This window comes from Physella acuta, unplaced genomic scaffold (genome assembly GCF_028476545.2).
Source record: "Physella acuta isolate Inbredline_101_S28 unplaced genomic scaffold, ASM2847654v3 ptg000180l, whole genome shotgun sequence".
Lineage (NCBI taxonomy): Eukaryota > Metazoa > Mollusca > Gastropoda > Physidae > Physella > Physella acuta.
Window position 1 is genome coordinate 704,642 of NW_026731699.1, and position 17,866 is coordinate 722,507.

Below are 17,866 nucleotides of genomic sequence, written 5' to 3' on the forward strand. Positions count from 1 at the left end.
CCCCCCCCCCCACCCCAACCCGCTAAACGTTACCTGTATATCCATACCTTGATTCCCAACATGTACGTTTAACAACTAGTTAAATTGTGTCCAAACCTTAGAATCCCCTTACCTACCTTACTCTCCCACCTGTCAACATTACTTGTGTCCAAATCTGGACTGCCCACCCACAACCCACCCTCCCCCACCCCATCCCACCCTCCCCCACACCCACTAGTCCACATTACCTGCGTGTCCAAACCTGGACTCCCCGGCACCTGCCTGTTGTCAGATGTCTTGAGCTGGCTGTTGACGTGTGCCGCCACCACAGCAGACAGCAACGTTAGCTGCAGATAGTACAGCACGCCTCGCAGTCTCCGCAACCACATCACACTTTGCTGCTAGCGTACAGGACAAAAGATAATTACATCACACTTTGCTACTAGCGTATAGAGACAAAAGATAACCACATCACACTTTGCTGCTAGCGTACAGGACAAAAGATAATTACATCACACTTTGCTACTAGCGTATAGAGACAAAAGATAACCACATCACACTTTGCTGCTAGCGTACAGGACAAAAGATAATTACATCACACTTTGCTGCTAGCGTACAGGACAAAAGATAACCACATCACACTTTGCTACTAGCGTATAGAGACAAAAGATAACCACATCACACTTTGCTGCTAGCGTACAGGACAAAAGATAACCACATCACACTTTGCTACTAGCGTATAGAGACAAAAGATAACCACATCACACTTTGCTGCTAGCGTACAGGACAAAAGATAATGTCACACTTTGCTACTAGCGTATAGAGACAAAAGATAACCACATCACACTTTGCTGCTAGCGTACAGGGACAAAAGATAATGTCACACTTTGCTACTAGCGTATAGAGACAAAAGATAACCACATCACACTTTGCTGCTAGCGTACAGGACAAAAGATAATTACATCACACTTTGCTGCTAGCGTACAGGACAAAAGATAATGTCACACTTTGCTACTAGCGTATAGAGACAAAAGATAACCACATCACACTTTGCTGCTAGCGTACAGGGACAAAAGATAATGTCACACTTTGCTACTAGCGTATAGAGACAAAAGATAACCACATCACACTTTGCTGCTAGCGTACAGGACAAAAGATAATGTCACATTATGCTGCTAGCGTACAGGCACAAAAGGTAATCACATCACACTTTGCTGCTAGCGTACAGGGACAAAAGATAATGTCACATTTTGCTACTAGCATATGGGGACAAAAGATAATGTCACACTTTGCTACTAGCGTACAGGGTCAAAAGATAATCACATCACACTTTGCTACTAGCATATGGGGACAAAAGATAATGTCACACTTTGCTACTAGCGTACAGGGTCAAAAGATAATCACATCACACTTTGCTACTAGCGTACAGGGTCAAAAGATAATCACATCACACTTTGCTACTAGCGTACAGGGTCAAAAGATAATCACATCACACTTTGCTACTAGCGTACAGGACAAAAGATAATGTCACACTTTGCTACTAGCGTACAGGGTCAAAAGATAATCACATCACACTTTGCTACTAGCGTACAGGACAAAAGATATAACAAGATGCTACTAGCGTACAGGACAAAAGATATAACAAGATGCTACTAGCTTCAAGGGACGTGTAATAATCATATCATATTTTGCTACTAGAGTCCTCCAGACCGAAGACTTTACCTAGGGAACGAACCACAACTAGGGCACTAAGACTAGCGTAATCGTGTTTCATTTTAACTCATCAAGATGTTAGAGTGTAGTGGGTATTGTGCTAAGTCTAGATAGTGTATGAACAAAAATGTTCCAAAGTGCCTACGTCAGGAAATATTCTATAAGTATTACGTCATGGAATATTTCAGAGCTACCTACGTCAAGGAATATTCTAGAAGTACCTAAGTCAGGGCCTATTCAATAGTGCCCACGTCATGTAATATTCTAGAAGTACCTACGTCAAGGAATATTCTAGAAATACTTACATCAGGGATTATTCTAGAGGGACCTTCTTTAGGGAATATTCCAGAGTGGCTACGTCAGGGTATATTCCAGAGGTACCTAAATTAGCGAATATTCTCGAGGTATAGATGTAAAAAAAGGAAGTTCCCTACCAACCTTTGAACGTCGTGTGCAGGATGAAACGTTGGCGAGAGGTGTGCGTCCAGGGTAGTTTTGCTCCTCTTGTGTAGGGGCTGTGGGGGTGGAGGGTTGACGTTCTGTAGGGCTGGTCAAAGGTTAGAGTTCAAACTAGGTTACATTTTGAAGGTATATATATATATATATATTTGATGAATTTTAACATAACACATAACAAAAGAAACGACGGTCTAACATCAAATATTTGTATCTAAAAATAAATTCCAATTAAGGAGCCGCTAACATTACCATGGAACTTTAAAATTGTGTGGAAAGAAAAAAAAATGTTATTTTTAAAATCTCCCATTTACTTCCCCTCTTTTCTGATTAACCAACAACCCATCCCCCACACTAATATGTCTGCTTGTTCGTCTGCTCCAACTCTGTAACTACCCGGACGGCAGTTCAATTACGCCTTAACCCTCTCCACGCCGGGCTAATGCAACAGAAATCCACCGAACCGTATCGGCATCTTCAATGCTTTTGTTTCCCAACATAGCGCGGACGTGCATGAAAGACGGTGAAATTGTTCTGTACTTCATTATCTCATTCAACTTTCAACTCAATCTTGATACTCTCTCAAAAACTTCAAATTTAATCATACTCCGCCTACACGTCGATGATGAAAGGGTTAACGTGATTTGGATGAAGTCAAGCCATTTTAGTGTCGTGGAATCAGGCGCCAATAAAAGTAATTTAGTTAGTGAAAGCTTTGCAAAAAACGTGGGTATATAATTAAAATGTAATTGCACGAGGAGTTTACTAGCTAGTGAAGTGGTACATGGGTTATTTTTAGAATTTAATTTAAAAAACTAGGATCGGTTAATGTGAAATATTTTGTATGAAATTTTTTATACCCATTGAAGTCGTGTTTGAATTGCTGTGTGCTTGGCACACTAAGTTTTCTTTATTCTGGTTGTCTGTGTATTTCTTTTGTCTTGTTGTCTGTGTGATTATATCATCTTTGGTCTAATTATATTTCGGACTATATTTTTGTGTCTAATTTTATTTCGGAGCATATTTTTGTGTCTAATTATATTTCGTACTATATTTTTGTGTCTAATTATGTTTCGGACTATATTTTTGTGTCTAATTATATTTCAGACTACATTTTTTGGTCTGATTGTCTGTGTGACTATATTATTTTTTTAGCGCAATTTCCATTCTGGAGAATTGCGTTTATTAACTCGTCATTTCTGGGAATGGATGGATGAATGAATGTATGAATGTATGGATGTATGGATGAATGTGTGTCCGGGCTTTAAGTCGTATCTCCTCCTCAACGAAGCAATATCGATGACTAGTTCCAAAAGCAATTATGTTAAGCAAGTTACGAGGATGAACATAGGCCATAAAAATTACGGGTTTCTTTCATGGATTTCCCGGAAAAGCCAAAAAACCTCGAAAAAATGCAGTTTTTGGCCCATATCTCGGCAACCAGACCACTAAGCGACTTGAAACATGTACCAATCGATTCCTGCCATAATTTAGAACAATATTGCCGAAGAAAGTTTTCAAAAATATCCTTTCGTTCGGTCACAAAAAAATTTTTGAATTAATTAAAATTTGGACCGAATTAGTAGGCATTTTTTCCAACCACACCACACGCGTCATCACGTTCAATAGCTGCGCCATCACGTTCAATGGCTGCGCCATCACGTTCAGTAGGCGCGCAATGGTTTTTAGTCATGTAACTCTATTGTAAATAAAACATGTAAAATACTGAAAAAAATTAATAAAAAACGTTTTAATAACTAACCAATGGTTTTACTAACCCTGCTCTTGATTTACGCTACGACAGAGCTATTTTTAGATAACATAAGGAAATTGCGCTAAAATTGTCACTAGACTTTTTAATCACCTTGTTTATCTTTTTCATCCTGTCATTTGTCTTAATATGTGACTAGAAGTCTGTTTGACTGTAAGTATGTATGGCTATCAGTGCTATGTGAAAAGAGTTTCTTTCAGGCATCTCTTTGGGGGTGGAGAAGGGGGTGGGGGGGGCTGAGTCCCCCAAAGAAAGTCTACCCCCTACCCCCCCCCCCGCGAACAAAATATAATTAATATTGAAAATATATAAATCCCCCCCCCCCCCTGTAAAATTTAGTCCGTCCTACCCCGGATAAGAAGTCTGAAAGCAATACTGTATGTGAAATAGTCTACTGGGTGACCGGATGGAGGGGGGCGGTGCAGTCGCCTTTCTAAGATTTGACCTAACAGACTGTCACATGATCTTGTCTGGACGTTACAGTGTCAGAGTTTATAATGGGGGTTGTCATTGGCTTATATAATACAAATAGGTGTTGTTGGATTATTAACGCATGGAGCGTCGAAGGCTTGTCTATACAAATGAGTGTAACTTGCATATTAAGACAGGTGGGCGTCTAGAGGTTTTCTATAGTGGAGGCTGCTATGTGCTCCCCAGTGCAATGGGCGATATAGACGGGGTCTGGTGCTCTTCTAGTGAGGCGGGGGCTTGCTTATACATGTCCCAAACGCCACAGAAGACGTTTCGCATGTCAATATGTCAAGGAACATGTGTCATCATTCACCTGACATCTGACTGATTCACCTGATAACACTGGACGTACGGCATCCTTAACTGACCTCAGCTGTCATCTGTCATGCTGTCGTTCTCACGTGAATATATGCTGACCTCAGCTGTCATCCTGTCAGTCTAGCACGCATCTGCTCACGCTGACGACGTCTATTAATATTTACACGTGAGCATCTTCAACATGCGAATCCACAGCGGACAAATGGCGGAAGTCCCATAAATATTTTGTCTACACGAATTATGTTATGAAACAATCGATTTTTCAACGCTTGCTTCTCGGCACTTACGTCATCGGATTAAGTCATTAAGACATGCATGAGCCGGGTTAATTACCTGCAAGCAGCGACCTTGAACTCAACATTCCCTTACCTGTTTTTGGAAGATTTTTTAACATAAATCACGTCAAAGGGTCAAGCACTAAAGCTAAAGCAGCCATTTTTCTACAGGAACATGTCTGGTATGATATATAATGGGAATAAACGTTTGTATTTTTGTTCCGATGCTAAATTTAGAAACTACTTCAAAACAAATGATGGATGTAAATCTTTAATCTATTTTTAGTAACAACACGCGCAGGTATTAATTTAGGGGGTCCCCGTGTTGCATAGCGCAAAACTCTTTGTCAGCCACATTGACGGTTTAATAAATAGGATCTGGATATAGACCAGTAGCGTAGCGAGGGGGGGGGGGGGGGCGGGGGGGACATATGTCTCCGGGCGCCGAGCTTAGGGGGCGCCAAAATGGGTTGGAAAAACAAATTGAAAGGTTGAGGGGGTGCAAATTGAAAGTTTGAGAGGGGGGGGGGGGTGCAAATCAAAATCTCGAGGGGGGGGGGGGTGCAAATCGAAAAGTTTGTCCTCGGGCGCCGGGAAGGGTCGCTACGCCTCTGATATAGACACACTGAAGGTTTAATAAATAAGATGTGGATTTGCCACATTGAAAGTTTAATAAACAGGATGTAGATATAGCAACATTAGAGGTTCATTCAGTAGGATGTGGATTTATCCACACTAGAAGTTTAATAAGTAGGATGTGGATACAACGTGAGGAACCTTGAGAGTAAGGATAAGTTATCTCATTCTTTCATCATTGATGAAATTGAAATATATATATTTTTTTAAAATTTCACTTCGTATCGAATGCGATTTCGTTGACGAAAAACATATGGTTTAAAGGTGTTAATGATGAAGTAACGAACTAGATCTGTTGAACCTAAACGTAGAAGTCAATCAATACCAGACCTGATCCCCTAATGCCAAGGGTGTTCGCTGTTTTCTCTGGTACCATGAGCCGGCTGTAGCCCTAGTAGGCTACACGCCAACAATTCAAAAAGTTCGCCAACTCATGCCTACGGTATCAGCTTTCAACACCGAGGGTTTTTTTCAATCGTGTTTACACACTTACCTATGTCACGTGACTTCTAATTAGCTGGAAAATTGTTAATTAGAATTTTTTTTTTCAAATCCGTCAAATATCTGCTTTCATGTTTTGTCAAAATTCCTAAACGATGACGCCGTCTCCTCTTTCCGTATTTTTCGACGTTCACGACGCTAATTAAGATCACGACGCTAATTAAGATGTAACGATGATTAGGGGTCAACACAGGGATGACGGGAACGCCCATGTTGCGCCCCCTGGCGGTGAGTTAAGAGTCGGGGTTAAGAAACCAAATCTTTCCTGGGGTGGATTAGCGTTACCCGCACCGTGTGTGGGAGCCCACCCCATCCCACCCCCTCCCACAAAGGCCATTGATGGTTTTCTAAACAACGTCATCAGCCATTTACGTTGCTGCCAGCTAATTAACGACCGACCGTGGCAGGGGAGGGAAGTCTTCCAGAGATGATAAACATTGCATCGTATGATTACGTTCCCTGTTGCTACTGCTACAGCTTATATCTGGCGTGTGTGTGTTCTTGCTCGCATATTGCAAGTTTTATCCAACACTGTAATCAAACCTTTTACCTAAAAGTCGCATAAACATTAATGAAGTAAACCAAAAAGTAAACAACTACAATAGAAGAAGTCGTATATAATGTAAGTGGAGTTCGGCTTTACATTATTTAAACGTTAGACTTGTTGGCAAAGTCCGTACTGTTCCTAGTATAATACGGGTAGAAATAGAGGATTTAGTTCATTTCATCAGCGTTTGGTTGTCTTTTATAACTCACTTGATCATCAACATTTGATGGTCCTATAAAGCTTACTTGATCAACAATATCTGATGGTCCTAAGAAACATGATCATCAACATATTATTGTCCTTTGAAACTCTATTATCAAGATTCGACGGTCCTATGAAGCCAGATGATCATCAACATGTGGTTGTCCTAAGAAACTTGATCATCAACATTTGACATTCCTATGAAGCCAGAGGATCATCAACATCTGATGGTCCTATGTCGCTCATTAGATCTCCATCACTCGGTGCCTTCCTAATTTACAGTATCACGCTCAGTAAATGGTACCACCAGACGCTATATCAAGTCTGTAAATGGCTGTTATACCTCGTGTCATGTCTGTAAATGTTAGACTGACAATCTCTATTCACCATTTGTCTGAGACAGGGTGGGATGGCGAAGTAGGTGTAATTTCCCCAAGTATTTTAGTCCGCTTAGTTGGCTTAGAATTCAACTAGGTTAGTTGGCCAAATTTTAGTTTGGGTAGTTGGCCAAGAATTTAGTCAATTTAATTGGCATAATGTTCCCGTTTCTATATCTAGCGACCACGTTTAAAGCGCACCATTTGTGTCTTTTCTTTATTCCACAATCCAATCCATTTATTTTTATCGCTGACGTAAGGACGTGTGCCACATCTCTAGACACTGACTCTAACACTTGTCCTGATGGATGTTCCTGCGGCCTTGAACTTGTCTAGAATACCCCCGCCCTGTGGTATATATCCACAAGGTTAAAGCAGAATTTTTTTTAGATTTTACCTAATCCATCTTGGTCAATTAGTGGCCAGTTATAGAAAGTGTTTACTTTAGCATTTTCCCTTACACTCTAAAATTTAGAGAATTCATAAAATGCACCTTGTATTTTAAGGTACTGCTTTCATCTAGATCTATCTAGACTTCGAAAATGTGTAGTAGGCGGATTAGATGTGGGTGGAGCCTCAATCCAGGGGCGTAGCGAGGGGGGGGGGGGGCAGGGGGTGCGGACCGCACCGGGTGAGACCATTTAAGGGGATGACACCAAGGTAAAAAATAGCAAAATATATAGAGAAAAACTTGAGGGGGGGGGGGGGGCAAATCGAAAGTTTGAGGGGGCGGGATGCAAATCGAAAACTTGAAAGTTTGTCCCCGGGAAGGGTCGCTACGCCTCTGTGGGGTGACACCATTAAGTGCCGCACCGGGTGACACCCGACCTCGCTACGCCACTGCCTCTATCTAATATTACCAGGGGCCCTGCGACTTGATGCCACTAGAACCACTGCCGCAACCTGCCAGTTATTGGGGCAACATTAATGACACTATATGTTTGTCAGTGTAACTAGATATATAAGTAACCACTGTTCCAACTGTTCTCAACCGTTTCCTATTACTCCACATTCGTAGATATTATTCAGCTGATTTGGTGTATGTAGTAAGGTCATATTTTAGGTCTAGCGAATATTGTGTGCCTTTCGAATTCTTACTATAAAACGGATGAAACTTTTAAACTAACTCCTGTCCAAAAAGTTAAATGTTAAGGTAAACATAGATTTTAGATACGCATATCCAAGCAGGATAATGGGGGGGGGGGGGGGGAGGACTAGAAGTAAGGCATCAAGTACGTGCCAATATGTTAACATATCATCTGGCCCTTAGCTTACAATTAGGTTGTATGTACACATACGTGTGACATACTTAATAAACCTTCTAGTCAAGACCACAAGATTATTGGTAAAGGAAACCTAGTGTTCGAACTTTAAACTATGAAACAACACATGAACAAAACTTGAATCTCTGCTCCTTCAATGTGGGAGAGAATAAACTAAAACATCTGTCACCAATTCACATCAATCAAGTCTTATATTTAAGTCTTTTGCTAGTACGCTATGTATAGAATAGGAAGCATTCAACTGTAAATACGACTAATGCTAATTATATCACATCCCTATGGACCGTGGTATACACAAAGCTATCGGGTTCAAAAACAATTGGCCTTAAACGTTTAGTCGTACGGAAAGATTTGTGACTTGGAACAATGAAAGCTTGCCGTGTTTCAAATCCTATACGGCTCTTAATATTTGCCTGTAATGTGTCATTTTATAAAACATATAACACCACACCCACCCCATACAACCTGTATTAAACCATGTATTTACCACCCATGCAATATTTATAGTAGCGATGCATACAGCTCCTGCAAAGATCCAAAAAAAATCTTGCAAGTCTAAAGATCCAAATAATTCCAGCACGACTTCAGGAAATGAAACATTAAACAGGAAACCAGTAATATATTTGGAATTTCCAATGGAAAACAAATTGAATTTAAAAAAAGAAAAAGTTTAACTCTGCTCTTCCCTATCACCGACCCCGGTTTACACAATACAATAAAATTGTAAAAAAAAAAACCCACATTTTGCGTTATTGTTATAAACTAAAAGAAAGGTCCTTAATAAAGATAGCATAATTAGATATGGTATCTGTGCAGGATTTAGGAATATCAACAAAGTTAGTTCTAATGACTGCGCGCATTACGCTCACCATTTCACTTTTACAGCCCAGTTTATTTATATGTCGGTTTGGATACTAAATCAAATAGTCGTAATGAAAACTTTAAAACATTTATTTTGAAACATTAGAAATTGGTTAAAATTGTGTAGCGAGAAATAACCTCGAACCCACACAGACAGACTTTGTGACCTAAGAAAAAATCTAAGGCATGGGGTTTAGTTCATGATAGGATCAGAAATTCTAAATACGTGGCAGAATCCTGGGTTAGGGTTAGGCGAATAAAATAGTTTATTGTCGAAAACAAAACGGCTTTATACAAATGAGACATCGGATTCAATATTTAAAAATCATTTTCTTCAATTTTATCTCCTATAAATATTCTATCAACATAATCTGCAGTATAATCAGCGAATCTTCTTTCTGTATTGTTTATACCAATCCACTCCCTCTTCGCATAACGATTGTTTACGTTGAACACTAAAATAAAATAAACATAACCTGGATTGGTGTATTTGGAAGTCCCTCCCCCCCCCCAACACCCCCCCACACACACACACACTTAATCCGCCACTGTCAGCAACCAGTGGTTGTGTGGGTTGGACTAAATAACTCCCAAAAGCGCGCCTCTGTGTGTTTTTACTATCGCTGTTGTTCAACTCACCAGCAAAATTTAGAACTTTCGTTCCGTCATAAAAATTTGTGTTTTTACACCGCCGGTTGTAAACCTATTGCCCAAACCAAAATAAAGCCAAAGGTAAATAATGTTTTATTTACTCGCACTCTGGACTAAAAAATTGAAAAAGATAAAAGTACGCACAAAGCTAAATATCCAGAAGATCACTTACGCAACTGAAAGACGGATGATGAAAACACACCTGCAATCGAAGTTTGGAAAACAGACACGAAACAAAAAACTTGCATCAGCTTTAACACATGTAGAGCTTTGGTGACACGGTGGGTTGTGGTGTTAGCGTGCCCATTTCAATATCGAAAGTAGTCCAGTTAACCTACACAACGCTATTTAAGTGTACTATACTCAGGTCATTCATTAATACAACCATGTATACACAATATTCAACCGTTCTATGCAAACAGATATGTGCAGGCTGTTTATATATATATATATATATATATATATATATATATATATATATATATATATATATATAAAATATGTAGGTGTATCAAGAGTTTTTTGGTGTTAAAATGTAATGACTAAATTACCCAAGACCACACGGAAATGTAAAGATTCTTTAATACACAAGCCACAGGGAAAAGGAAAGATAATGTGTTGCTTTCGCCCCCCCCCCCCCCCCCCCCAACCAAATAAAAAGATCCCTTGTAGTAAGAACCCAATACAAAATAAAAACCCATATTAACAAAGACCCCAGTAAAATATATAAACTGTGTGCAGAAATTAAAACAAGCAACGGAATGTTACAGATAATGCATTTGAGATACGTAGCCTTATAGTTACAGGCATAAGAAATATGGTAAGGCTAAATCATTCTCGCATGAAAACAAAATTATTATTTCATGATAATATATCGTTGCTGCTCTTAGCTTCTAAATTAAAAGATTCGATTCCGTGAAATGTGGATGTTTTTTATCCTTATAATTATTTCGCGTCTCCCCCCCCCCCCCCCGTCTCCGTCTAAGCCCCCCCCCCCCCCTACCTCCCAGCTCAGCAGAGGTGAGACAGGCAACCACATAGCTACATGTGTCTTCCAGAACATTCCACTGCAATTCTTGCACCTCTTTTTGGAGAAGTGCTGAGCAGCTGTGAGGCGATACCCCAATCAGCCGTTAATGAACGGGTGTCTGGAGTTTTCATTGATTCCGTTTATCTGGTCGATTTCGGAAAACGAAATTATTTCTAGTAACGCCAAAAAATATATAGGTGACGTCAGAGTTTAGAGAAGAAAAAAAAATGTTTTTTCTTTAACTCTTGATGTTTCTTTTCTCTCATCTTAAATTTGCGAAATATCAAAGCTAAGGCGTTTCTTTCCTCCAATATTAGTCGATATAAATTAATTATCTTTTATAATTAGCAATAAGCAAACTTTTGATAACGTCACAAATGTTCTGGTTCAAGCCTCGCTCATTACGGAATTTCTACTTTATTCATTAGTAAGTCAAAGAGCTGACTCAGTTTTATTTAGTCTTCAGGATGATTTGGTGCTTCAGTCTTTAGTTTAGCTGAAGAAGTAGTCTCATTTGCCCGATAATTAGCTAATTAAATAATATTACTTCTCAATGGAAAACCATAAAGAATAAGTTGAATTAGGGGGCGAATTTGTTCAACGTTATAGTCTACGCGGATTTTTTGCACGAACCTTTTAATGGGGAAATTCTCATTCGACAACTTTAAAGTTAAAGTCTATTCTTTTTCTTCTTCGTTCTTCAATGTAGCACCGAAGGACCAAACATTAAGTCCAACATAGCGTCCTTTAGACAAAATGGCACTGGTTTCACAACTGATCATCCCCCCCCCACGGGTCTGTTGAAACCTTATGTCTAGTATAACGTGGAGGATGTATTCAGAGATCAGGCAATCAAGGAATATTGTGACAGATTTTCATTTTCGTAAATCTATCATCTAAGTCTTCTCGTTGGTTTGACGTATCCACTGAGAGTCGGTATCTTACCCACACTTTGTAACAAACGAGTTGTTTTTTTCCCCTAGATATGTATAGTAGACAGGTCGCAGGTGTAAACAGAGACAGAGAACAAAGAGTGAAAGAAAAGTTCCCTTTTCAAACCTGACGGTCTATAGGGCAAGTGAAGTAGAGTTCACTTGTTTCTGTGACCTCGGCATATGAACAGATAGTGTAGTCAGCACTATGTCCAGCCGCCTTTACTTTCCCAAATGTGAGTTAGGTACCCATCAGAGTTGGGTGGACTCAGGGACGGTCTACTGGCTTGAACCCGGATTTCGCACTCGAGACTTACGCGTTAGCAGTCCAGCTCTCTACCGCTAGACCACTCCGTCCCATTTAGAACAAAGAGAGACATACAGGAATATCCTGTAAATATTACTGCTCTAAGCAATTAACTATCCCATAATTTCTGGAGAGAAAAAGTGTATGATTTACAGCCCGTTATTTGAAATAAAAAAATTATCTTTCGGCCATGTAGCGCATAAGCTCCCCACTCCCGCCGAGAAGCAGCCGATAAGCAACTCTAGTAAATAACACCGCAGTGGGAGAGGTATAAAACAGAAATTCCCGTTCTATTTTTAGAATTGTAATTTATTTGTTGTAAAAGCGCTATATCTTGAGGCGTTTAACTTTTTTTTTGTTTATTTGTTTGTTTTACGTCTGCGGCAAATCGAGGGCGTTGGTTACAGTCAACAGACGCCTCGTTATTCCAGAAGGTTCATCGTGTCTGCACTAAGGTGATGATCTTTGCTGCCGTTTGGTTCAAAGTTTTGTTGATTTTAGTTTTTTTCCCTCGCTACTCGCTGATGACACTGTCAAAGTTTGGCTCCCCACCTATGATTTGTTCCGTCAGTTGTTGATTTTAGTTTTTGGTTGTTTCTTTTTTACATTTTTAAACGAAACTACTTTTAGTTTTCTTTTTTGTCTTCATTTGTTATTGTTTTTGTTCCAAGTTACACTTTTATTTTTTTAGTGACAGTTTTTTTATTGATTTCCTTTTTTTTTTGTTAGTTACTACCACTTTGACCAAAAAATGAAATTTTAAAAATGTTCATGGAACAAAAGTTTTGATTGCATATGGGGTCGGCGTGGTCGAGTCGGAAAAGCTCATTGTTGCTTAACCGAAGTCTCGAGTTCGAACCCTCGGGCAGATGAGGCTCGTTATCTCCAAAATCAAACAGCTGCTGCCTTGTAGAAAAGCCTCAATCAGTATGACACATATACTTAATTGTGTCGGCAAAGCTCATGGTTGCTAAATTCGAAAAAGCCTCGATCCCTTCCATCATTAAAAATTAAGAACGAAGATGAAGAAGATCTACCATATCTACAAAAAGCAATGTTTTCGTTTTTTTTTTACGATAAATCTCGTGACCTTTACTATGGTGTTGTGGCACCCTAGTATTGTAAATAATAATTAGGTAATAATAACATAGAAAGAAGTCTTTGAATACCAGCGCCTAACAAATAAATATTGTTTTTACTGTAAGCCCTATGTAATGGATACAGTACTAATTAATTATTTATTTTATCGATTTATAATTAATACCGTACTCATCATTTGTTTTAACTATAATATACTGTGTAACATTATACTATAAACAAATATAATTAATAATATTAACGATAAGACGAATTTTCTTAATGTTAAGGCCAATGGGGGCAGCGCATTGAACAAGGCCTCGTAGCTGCATCAACACCGCACTCCCACCACCACACACCCCTATCCCCACACACCTCCATCCCCCGCCCCACGCACACACACGTTGTATTTGTCAAGATATAAAATAAGATGTATGTAAGAGATAAACCTCCCTCAACACGTGAACTTACAAGGAAAAAAACACCACATGGTTGGTTTATCAACACTTTGCTATTTTTCAATAATTTTTCTAAACACATAACAACATCCCAATCGTGTTTCTAATGTAACAGAGTATACTTACGCTTTACAAACAAAACCTCTAGTAGCCTTAGAAGTTGCAAATTATCGACTCTAATATTTGGTGTCATTAAAATAGTAGGTGGCGTAGGTTCATTACATTAAACGACCAATGTATTATTTAAAAGCTAAAAGCTATTTTTTTATTACTTTCTCGAAATTCCAAAATGCTCTTTGATTCTTCAAGCGATCGGTTAATAAAGTTAGTCGTTCTACAATTTTTAAATGTAAACACTATACCATAGCTAAACCCGATATTTCAACAATATATGCCATACAAAATGTCGTGTAGGCCTACTCCATATAAGCAAGACATTTTAAAAAAAAAAATACATCTAATAATAATAAAATCATAATTAATGTTTTTATGTAAGCTAACTAATTAAAACCAGAAATAATTTGAGAATAAAAGCAAACCTACCTTCAAAGCCCATGTCTTTAGCGCGTCACTGTAAGAAGAACGTTGATTGGTCCGATACTGAATCCTTGGTTTGTCCGAGACATAGTCGGCGATTGGTCAGTGGCTTCTCGAGCATGTTGCCCCCTAGGCCTACTGTAAGTCCTCGAATGGAGCCTCCGAGTCAAACAAACCATCCACACAATAAAGGGAACACAATTATTACCACAGTAGAGTTACGTATTCAAAGAAGTATGCCCTTTGTAGATTCAAGCACTTTTTCATTCAAATTCTTCACAACAGTTCAACAAAGAAAAAAAACGGAAGTTTGAACACTTTTAAAAAATAAATCACAATTATTTTTTTAAATTGAATTTCAATCTTTGTAGAAATATAACTTCACACTTCGCAACAGTTTTTAAAAATTCCTACATCAGTCCACACATTTTTTCTCCTACAAACATTGAGGAAGAGGGAAAAAAAAAAACTCCAAGCACTTGAACCGAGTGGCAACGATGTTTCTATGATTCACAAGTCAAGTTGGTTTCTAGCCCCGTAGCTCTGCCAATGAACACAATGCTATAAGATCACTTGGCACTGGGGTGCGACTAGTATCTGGCTAACTCAAGTACCGCCGAACGCCATCAAAAGCTGAAAATAAACACGAAAATACGTCGGATGATTAATAAGCTAAATTTAGATATGTTCTGCTTTTATGTTATCGGGGGGGGGGGGGGGGGGAACAAGGGGAGATAACCGAATAATTATTTATTTACTTTTACAAAACATTCTATACCCACTGATAAAAACAATCACGAGTAATAAATGGCTAGAATATGTTTTTTAATTAAGCTATTTATTGTTAAACAGCATGCATTTTTACGTTCTTTATGTGTTAAGTCATTGGATTATATATATATATATATATATATATATATATATATATATATATATATATATATATATATATATATATATATATATATATATATATATATATATATATATATATATATATATATATATATATATATATATGCAAAAGATAGAGAGTAAAAAAATCAAGTTTACTTGTATCCTAAAAATTAATAAAGAAACCTATTTACTACTGTTCGATCAACAAATAGGGTTCGGCGTGGTCGAGTCGGGAAAGCTCATGGTTGCTAAACCGAAAAGTCTCGAGTTCGAACCCCCGGGCAGATGAGGTTCATTAGCTGGGAACAGCCACTCTTCTAGGAGAGACAACTCCAAAATTAAACAACTGCTGCCTTGTAGTTTGTTCTTGGACAAAGGCTATGGAAGCAAATCCAAAATGAAAAGCAGGCTGAAATCGGAGTCAATGGCCTCAATGGCGCATAACCAGTTGACACGTAACGCTTAATTGTGTTGGAGGTGGAGTCGGCAAAAAGCTCATGGTTGATACATTAGAACAGTCTCGAGTTCAAACGCACTGGCAGATAAATCTCGATCCCCTTCAACACTAATAATTAAGAACGAAGAAGAAGAAGAAGATCAACAAATACTTGGTAAAACCGTCATTATACAACATATTTACATGATTTTTTACATAGACCATCTTACCCCCCCCCCCCCTCCCCTCATCCCCCACCCTCCACCCGCGTTCGCTCTCAGAGTCTCCGAATTAAACATAAACCACAGGACACTTTACTGCTGCCGACGTCCAACTGAGACAAAATGTCATCTAAACAATTTGCAGCAAGCTTACAAACGAAAGTAAAACCTAATCGAAAACTATATTTTCCGACCCCCCCCCCCCCATTCACCTCCCCCCCTCTCCCCTACCCAACGTTCGCGAGTACGACACCCTCTAGCCGTTTTCTTATCCTGTACCCACTACGGCGCACACAATATCTAACTAACAGTTCACGGCACATAACCGCGAGAATGAAGATAGGTTTTATTAGCGTTACGCCAACCCTTACTCCGGCCGTATACCGGCTATACACCTTTTATCTTGTAAAGGAAAAGGGAGCGAATTACATTTCACAAATTCTTGGTGGCGAGGAGAGTGATTACCCTTGACGATATATGGGCAGTCACCGAATGAGCATGGACAGAAAACACTTAATCTATTTTAAGCAGGCAGGGGAATAAAACAGACATAAATCGTTTATGCGGATGTAAAATGAAAAAAAAGAACATTCCAGTTGACTTGCATGAAGGCAGGTACTCACTGTGATGCACGCTCGACATGTCGACACTTCACCGCAGTTGTTCCGTCTTGCACCTGCTCTCACGTATATGCTCACACTCACCTTCACTCAGACGCTCAGAGAAATATGCTCACGTTGATGCTCGTACCGTAATCAACGAGAGGCTGATCTAAATATAGCCATGATGCCTGAATGATCGATCATATAAAAACATAAAAATCCAAATACTAACTTACCTACATGCATATCCAAATACTAACCTATGTTCACAATACACAGCCACTAACCCACCTATACCCACAACATCCAAACACTAAATTACATCAACAACATCCAAATACTAACCTACCTTACATCCACAACATCCAAACAATAGCGTCACTTCATCCACAACATCCAAACACTAACCTATCCACATCCACAACATCCAAACACTAACTTACATCCACAACATCCAAACACTAACCTACATCTACAACATCCAAACACTAACTTACATCTACAACATCCACAAACTGTTGGCTACCAGAAACGAAAAAGTACATGATAGACCAACGAGTTTAATTATACCATCTCTCTAAACATATAAAGCCGGCACATAAAAAAAAACACTTGAGATTAGGCTTAAGATAATCCTTTAATCGTCATATATTTGGCGTATGACCAATTATATCTCTGACCAAGGACATTTTCCCTAAAGGCACTTGTATGTATTAATTTAATATTTAATAGTCGAAAGTACGGAATGTTTGCAGAAATCAGAGTTTGGAACACACCAAAAAACAGTAAAATATTTTATCCCAAAAAAAAAAAAAATAATTATAAGTGAAATCAAAACAAGAATGCAAAACTTGTCAAGGAAAATTAAATTTTGTCGAGGCTAAAATAGATTCACAAAACGTACCAACACAACTGTAATCAAATATATCGGCGTGCAGAGGTTTAAATCTTCTAAATGAAGACTACAATATTCACGGAAAGAGATATGACCATTATCCTGATTTATATAAATTGTCGTCAGACACGGTTCGGGTTAGGGAGACACAGGGGCACCACACGGACCTTAAGCACCTTACGGAGGTCCGTGTGTCAACCAGGTCAAATCTCCGTTACTGGCAAAAGTCAACCCAACATCAACATTAAAACAGGAAACAATTCATTTCGCAGATAATTCAAAATGTAAGTGGTTAAAACGTCACTCCTCTTAACGTTTTTTTTTAAATCAGCGTAGGCATGAACAATTAACTTGGATTATTTTAATCATAAATTTAAAAAAAAACTTCGTTTTAAAATTCCAAAGTTTTTGTTTAATCACGAGTTGTTTTTTGC

At 38.8% G+C, this 17,866-nt stretch overlaps 1 long non-coding RNA gene across 2 annotated transcripts; it reads right to left on the reverse strand.

Annotated features, from left to right (window-relative positions):
• Nucleotides 1–234: 234 nt before the first annotated feature.
• On the reverse strand, nucleotides 235–16,663 carry LOC131936543 (uncharacterized). Of its 2 annotated transcripts, none has more exons than XR_009386071.1 (4): nucleotides 16,559–16,663; nucleotides 14,388–15,014; nucleotides 2,131–2,239; nucleotides 235–377 (listed from the first exon to the last, which is right to left on the reverse strand). It is a non-coding gene; the product is annotated as an uncharacterized LOC131936543 (long non-coding RNA). The 2 variants fall into 2 exon arrangements; XR_009386072.1 differs by having other exon boundaries at nucleotides 235–380.
• Nucleotides 16,664–17,866: the final 1,203 nt, after the last annotated feature.